The 8,024-nt window shown below is 45.1% G+C and overlaps 1 pseudogene; it reads left to right on the top strand.

The window, feature by feature from the left end:
* The first annotated feature begins 6,543 nt into the window (after window positions 1-6,543).
* On the top strand, window positions 6,544-7,353 carry LOC109324770 (annotated as a pseudogene).
* Window positions 7,354-8,024: the final 671 nt, after the last annotated feature.

Here is an 8,024-nt window from a genome sequence, read left to right as displayed (position 1 = left end):
TAAATTGGATGCTTATCTTGCTGGGATCCTATGACCCCAGCTGACTTCCTGCCCTTTGGGCAGGGGACTGGACTCGATGATCTCCCGAGGTCCCTTCGACCCTAATGTCTATGTAATCTATGAAATATAGATTTTGGAAGTCCAGGGAAACAGGAGGATATTTATTTGTCCCCAGAATTGGCCCAGTACACATGGTCACTGTTTCAGAACCCTCTGTTAAGCTTCAATAAAGACATGGTCTACCACTGGAGCATGACCAATGGTAGGCCCTCAGATGTCTCAGACCTTTGATGACTAGGAGGTGAGGGCCACTGCTGTTCAGCTCTCAATAATATGCTGCTGCTCTTCTGGTATCCTGGATTCAGTCTAACTGTTTATGTACGTGTTGACACTCATGGTAGTTTTCCAATGATTGCATATCTGTTCCTTCTTTCTCTTCTTCTTATCAATGAATAAGAAAGCAAAATAACGTGTTGATAGAAAAATGCTCACTTGACAGCTTGTTAATGGTGAAGTATTCTGGTCATTGTTATTAACATTAGTACTGATCTGAATCAATGACTTTTTTATTAGCTTGTAATAACCTTCAGTGCCATGCCATAGGTGTGTTTTACTTCTTCTGACCCAGCTTCGTTAAGCTAATAGATACTTTGTCATTCTGAGTCTCAAAAATGGGATTCCATTTACAACCAAGTATATCAGCAAAACTATGCATATATAAAAGTCAGAATGTTCCTGTAGAGTGCAGCGTGGGATAACAATTGCAGCAAAAGAAGATTGATTGTGACATTTAATAGGTGCTAGAAGTGAAGTTCTGATTTACAATTTTGAATTGGGGGTTTGGGAGAAAGAAACAAAAAAAGGCTTGAATAAACTCTAACATTTAAGAAGATATAAAACTGTTCAGCAAATTCTGTTTTATTCCTTGAAATATAAATAGAATAGTCTTCTAGTGTCAAAAATGTAAGAATAATCTGTTAGCTTGTGGAAACAAAGAAAAATTGTTATTATATAGCTTTCTACTATAACAGAATCTATTTTCTGATAATGCCCCTTCTGGTGTTGGAGGACATGTTATGAACTAGTTATGTTTTATTGTTTGTTCTACTGTAGAAACATACATGATAGCTCAAGGAGAACACTTTCAAAGACAAGACTTCAGTTTCAATCCCCAGCACTTGATGACAGGCAATTTAGTGTTGAGTAACATAGACAAATGAATAATATTTTCAGTGTATTCACATGAAGCATGCCAAGTCTGCTATTATTCTGCATAAGTATCATGAAAGTCTAGTGTAGATGGAGTTTAAATATTTATTAATGTCTGAAGTCCCTTCATCATTCTCTCTCTCTCTTTCTCATACTCTAACAGGGAGCCTAAGGCTCCTGTTACTTTAAGGGAGAAACAGCAGGAAGGAGATCTCCAGGTGGGGAAGGCTTCCTATTATGGGCTGCAGGAGAACATGTCCCCAGGGATTTATCAAGGAGTCTTTATAGCAGAGCGAGACATACTGCAGCAGTACATTAAAGCCAAGCCTGCATGGGCAGCAGAGTGCCTATTGCAGTGCTAGTGGTTCAGTAATGGTACTGTGAGGTAGAACCCAACTTAGGAGACACGGCAATGCCACAGCAGCTAGGCTAGCAGCAGCAGGCTACCATTGAGATCAGTAAGCAAGCCTAATAAGGAACACCTGCAACCTATCTAGGATAGTCATTTAAATGGAAAGGGGCATGCCTGGGAGTTACATAAACCCAGGGCTTGAGTCAGGTCAGGCAGCCTAGCCCCAGAGGCCAAAGGAGAAGGAGCTTTCTTGTGAATTGGCTGGCTAGATAACTGAGACCCCACTAAGTCTGAGAATAGCAAGTAAGTAGCTAAGGGCTGGTAGAGGAGACTGAGACCTAGAAGCAAGAAAGAGTTCAAGACCAGGGACTGACATTCCACATAATCCAATTTAAGTGATCAGAAACTGGTTTAAGTGTGTAACAAAACAGATGTTCAGTGTATATTAACCAGTTTGAGATAAACCTGGTTGAATGTAGTATCAGACTTAACATCTGACTCCCTAGGTATCTCTCCACTATTCATCCCCCTTCTCTCTCTTGCCCGCCTGTCTCTCACCCATTGACTCCTCAATCTACATTTTCACTGACTACCTGTCTTATATGCATACCAAACCAGCCTCTGGCTTCTTTACTTTTCATTCTATCCAGGAAGAGCACGTACCAACTGCTGAAACTTCCTTAGCCTGATGAAGGGTTTTTGAACCCAAAAGCTTGTTTTCCAACTATTTAAGTTGGTCTAATAAAAGATATCAGTTTCATGCAAAGAACCTTGTCTGTATCAGACTTAACTGGATTTGTCTCAAACCAATTTATGCAATGTCTGTCCCAGACCCCTTGCTGGTTTAAGATAAACCAAACACCATCAGAATCCCAGCATGCTCTCTGGGCTGGGCAGGGCTCTCTGCTCCACAGCATGTCTAGTCCCACCCCTCTGTTCCCTGGCTGCAGTTCCAGAGTCTGTGGGCTGCTTCTCCCATCCCCACACCACTCCTTGCTAAGCAGGAATTCTGCCCTCCCCTCTGCCTTGCTGTGGAGGTATCTCCTTATTAGCCAGTAGACCATATGCTGGCTACTGTCCATGCTGAATCAACAGGTAGAATCAACAGGCAGAATCAACAAGTAGCTGGTAATGTCCCTCTGTTGTTTTCTTAACTGAGTGATAAACACTGTTATCAATTCCCTGTTGGGCTAATCATGGCATCCTGGTGGAGCCTGGCCAGGACCCCCTCAGCTCCATGCTGTGGAAGGAAGGGAAGGCTGCTCTAATGCCCCCCCACCCCCAGCTTCTAGCCTGAGCCACTGCAGGAATGTGCCTGCATTTCTGGGATGTCTGTCCGGTTACCAAATTGATTTGGCATAGCCAGGTTAGACTAACCTGCAAAGATTGAATCGATCCAGACTTAGGCTCTTTGAATGTCTGTCCCTAGCCCAAGAGTCAAACAGAAGGCTGAGACTTTGTGTTACAGCCAGAGTACCTGTGTTATTCTGTTTGAGTTTTAGCCAGTGGTTTGAGTTTGGGGCTGTGAAGGGGTCAAGGCCCCGGAGGGCCAGGGTCGGGCGAAGAATGAAGGAAGTGTGGTCAGAAGCTTGTCCTTTCCCAGAACTCGGACACGGCTGGGCTGGGATCGACCCAGAAGAATAAAAGGAGCCCACCTACCCCAAACAGGAGGAGGGAGAGGCTCCAGCTGGAGCCTACATGGGCGTCTGTGGAGCCAAGAGCCACGGAGCTGGGAGCCGCGCAGCCGGCGCAGGGAGCCACATGGCAGGGGGCAGCGGAGCCAGGAGCTGCGGAGCCGGAGGCGGTGGAGTCCAGAGATGCGGAGCTGGTAACAGCGGAACCGGTGGCAGCCGCTCCAGAGGGGCGCGGGGAGAGGGGCTTTGAAGGAAGGACCCTTCTCCGGTGGCTGCAGGCCGTTTGGCCGCTTAAGAGGACCTGCGGGAGGGGAGGGAAGCCCCCACACACCCCCGGGTCTCGAGAGACAGGCAATGGGGGTACGGAGACCCCAGACCAACCGGAGCTAGCGGCACCTGGCCAAGGCCAGGTACCGTGAGGATTCCTCTTGGGAACCCCACTGCAGGACTGGTGAACGGACAAAGGGGCCAGGAGTCCCTGCCCGACAGGGCCAGAGGTTATTGGGAGTGGGAAGAATCCCCTCCGCCCCCAGAGAAGTGGGCGCCGCCGTTGTACGGCCATTATACTACTTCGTTTGCTGTATATTTGTTACCTAGCAGGGGTTAACCCCCACTGCATGGGAGCCACCCTGACGGAGGCTACCCCGGAGGACCGGGTGAGGGTGTAGGGGAGGAGGAGCCCTCAGGACCCCTGGACTTTGGAGACGAGGGACCGCATCTGGACTGCCAGCTTCCCCGCACGGGTGAACCCCCTAAATTACATCTAGTCGTGGCAGGAGAGACCACCAGAAGTAGGAACAGATAGCTGAGTACCCCCTCCTCTCCAGGGGCGATCGAGGGGATACGTGGGCTCACATCAGGTGACACACCCCATCCCCTCACAGGGGCTATTGGGGATGCAGAGGTCCCAGCTGTGCCTGAGGGGCACATGACTTCCTTAAGCCTAGCCAGGGGTTGGGATCAAACAACAAAAGTAGTAGAGACAGGGCCAGGGGCCCAGTGCCTGAGCAGAGCAAAAACCAGGGTCAGGGACCCCTAGCCCAAGAAGGATGAAACAAGTGCCCCCTAGCCCAAGAAGGATGAAACAAGTGCCCAGAGTGATGAGAACCAAGGTCAGGGATTTGTAGCCTAGGAGGGGCAAGATCAGCCCAGAAGGGCAGAGACCAGCTGCTCAGTTGCTCAGCTGCCCATCTCCCCAGGTGGGCAAATTCTGGGACCGGGGGCCCAGAGTGAGGGAGACAAGCACCAAGGGCCCAGAGATGTTGTTACCTGGCAGGGGTGAAGCCAAGAGAGCCAGACCCAAATTCATGGGCCACAGGGCAGAGACTTGCAACCAGAAGAAAGGGAAGCTGAAGCCAGGAAAACTGAAGTGTCCACTGCAGCTGAAATGGTATAGTAACACCTATGAGGCATGGGCATGGCTACAGGGGAGGTCAGAGGCTGTGAATAGCCCACAAGACAACAGGTTCCCTGGGGAGGCATGTATGTGCCAGGACCAACTTAGAGTGAAGACGGGATTGGGGACCAGTAAGTTCTGAGAGGGATTTGCTGGTAGAAGGATAGAGTGGAGCTCACTCTAGGACCCTTGGGCTACTTCCCTTTCAAAAATCAATTAGGAACATCAAGGTATGGCAGGATAAAAAGGAGGATGCATTAGAGCTTGAGCTGAACCAGAGCCATGTAGCCACCAGGCAGCATCACAGCCACCCCTGAAGCAGCAGAACTGTTACATTCACACAAACAGTGTCACCTTATAGTGAATCCTGTATGATTTTTAGTAATAGTTACACAATACAATCTAAGATGATAAATTTATCTTTAAAATTAGAGTAAGGAATATTTGGGATAAATGTGTACTAAACATTGGTGAATATTGGCTTTATGACATCTTTTAAAATTCTCTAAACTGGAGATATATAAAGAATAACAAAAACCTATATGCACCCTGAACCATTTCATAATATTTATATGCATAATACTACATTAAAGTTAATCAGATATCTAGAACTGAACATCATTTAATTCTTATTACAGATATTTACCTTTAGACTGTCATGAAATCCTCATTCTTCTTAGATGAACATATAGGTAAAAGTCTAAAATAGAAATTTTCTTACCTTTCTGCAAAATGTATACACTTGAGAAAAATTCTGAGAAAAGTTGGTCTTTTTGAAACGTGTCCTATATATGGCATCTTGGACACCCCAAAGTAATGTTGTTGGTCTTTTTAATTAATATGCAAGGAATATCATTTAACTTTTACAGCTAATCAATTCTTTAATAACTAGAACAGTATATTTTATAGAATTTTTTTACCAAAAAATATATGACTCCAAGTTTATTCTCATCTTAATAGCAACTAAGTATGCTTTTCTAGTATGCATCAGCATTTTTTCTTTGATATAGGGGCCAAATCTGTGCAGTGAATCCTAATATTTTAGATCTGGGCAAAGTTTAGATTTGGATTAAGACACAAAGTCCAAACTTAGAATTTTAGGCTGAAGCCAAAGCCTTAGATCAGGGTCTGTCAATATTTTTACACATGCAGAACCTGAGGTGGCTGGCCTGATGTCCAGGTGAGATTTGGAAACAGCAGGACAATTCCCCTCATTAGAGATCTCAAAGCATATTACCAGACTAAAAATCCAAAGCACTTTTTGAGATGAATTAACATTAGACTCATTTTTCAAGGGGAAGTTGATGGAGATGAAGTAGCCACACTGCTGCCCTTTGCCAAATCTTGCCAGAGCCAAGAATAGAACTCAACCCAATAGAACAGCTGTGTTAATTTTTTTTAATGGAAATGCTTTAGCCAGTCTGAATTTGAGATTGCTGTTACACCTTTATGAAGATTTTCCTTTCAGTTCCATAGCTACACTTATTTCTTAGTCAGAGTTTCTTGAACGCTCATTTCCATAATAACAATACAGTTATATCTCAGTAACCTTAAAGCATGCAAATCTCCACACTCTGAATGGCAAAAAGCCATTATTAGCTAAACAGAGTACAGGGATTTACATTAATCAATGTATGGCTATTTCTCAGTAATGGTACTGCAATTATCTAAATCTCTCAACTTTGATTAGTTAGGATGAGAAAGGAAGGTATTAAAAAAACAGAGCTGAAGTGAATTGAGGTTTCAAAGTTGCTATGCTTATTTTGGACATGTGGATGGTGTGTTTCCTAGGTGGTGTCATTTTGAGAGTGCATTGAGGGAGTATAATACACAGTTTCAGCATAATTTGGAGGCTACTCTGTTAACTTTTTCAGAACCCTTCATAAAGCCAAATCACATTACTCATTTTCAGGCATCAAGGCAGATGTTGCCAGGCCCGGCTACCTCCCTGATGAGGCCTGATGCATCTCACACGGCCTGGCCCACATGATCCATTCACACCGCAGCATGAAGGGCAAGCCGTCCCACATCTCCATCTACTGCTCCTCACACACTAGCATGCTGCCCAGGGCAGCAACACCAGCAGAAACACAGACACCCATTATCTCTAAGATACGATGAATTAAGAAAACTGTTGAATCCTAATTCAGTGAAGTTCTCAATTTCAATTTTAGTTCAAATGTTCCAGAAGATGGTGTTTTCAAAGCTGCAAATCCAAGGTCTACTAAGAAGAAGGACCCTCTTTCTAGGAAGATGGCAACAAATATAGGAGCACCTCTGAGCCGATACAGAGTGGAAGCAGAACTGAAGTCAAAGAACCAAATGTTGGAAATGACCAAAGACCAGCTACATTCACAGCTAGAAGGAGCCCAGGATACTATAAAGGATCTGAAGGAAAAAAAATGAGGTCCTGGAAGAGGAAATTGAGAAGCTGAAAGAATTTAAAGAGAACTGCATGTTGATCTTAGAAAGCAGAAATATTGATCCAGTTACAGGTAAAAAATCTTGAAAGAGGACGAAAACATGAAGGTGTGTCAGAAGCAGACAATGTTGTTGACAGAGAATCTTAAGGAAGAATTGCAACAATTCAGTCAAACGGCTGCAAAACAGACGGAAGAATTTCAGATGGCAAAAGAGAACTGGAAACTGGATGGAGGGGAGAGGAGAGGAACTGGTTCCTGGAGAAGCAGCTCTCCTTTCAAACAGAAATGGAAGAGTTTGCTACTGTCCTTAGTCAGGTGGAAAACCTCATGAATATGTAAGAAGGAAAGTGTCGCCTCTGCCCTGGCTTCTCAGCTCTGGGACTTGGAGCTGGACTCTCTGGGGCTGCAGGACATGGGGCTTCCCCCTTGTTCACCAGACTGCACCTGCATTGTTGCCTTATGCAGCCCCTGCCTCCCCTACCAGTCCAGTCCAATAAACAGGTGGGCCAGGCTGCTGTCTGATACCTGCCCCCTACATTTAAAAAAAATTTTTTTTTTTTTACTCATTTGCAAAATATAGAACTAAGATGACTATAAGTAGCCCTAATCCATATGGTCTGTGCATTTTCCTTGATAACCAGACCCAGGGAGTATTACATATTTCTGTAGCTTGGTAAGGAGGCTGCTCCTCTAGGAGAGAGGGAACCTTGGGTTCTGGTGCCTGCACCCAGTGCTCTTTGTGCTTTGTTTTGGGGTTTGGGTTTTGTTTGTTTTTTTACATTAAGTAGTCATTGAATAAAATGCATGAAGAGCTGAATAGAGTTCCCTCTCTCCTTGGGAGTGCTCTGTTCACTAAGCTACAGAATCAAGCACTCCTTCTGGCCCCTTGACTCTTACTTTCTTTTCCTCTTGGTGGGCCAGCTTCAGCAGGAGCGGTGGAATGTGCCCCTCTTGCCTGCCAGCGTGCAGCCTTGCTTTCCAAGGAAGCAAGATATGTGGGTATGGACCTT

This window comes from Crocodylus porosus, unplaced genomic scaffold (assembly GCF_001723895.1).
Source record: "Crocodylus porosus isolate Cpor-Errol unplaced genomic scaffold, CroPor_comp1, whole genome shotgun sequence".
In the NCBI taxonomy this organism is placed as follows: Eukaryota; Metazoa; Chordata; order Crocodylia; family Crocodylidae; genus Crocodylus; species Crocodylus porosus.
Note: the sequence above shows the minus strand (reverse complement) of the source record. Positions and strands in the feature narration are given on the sequence as shown.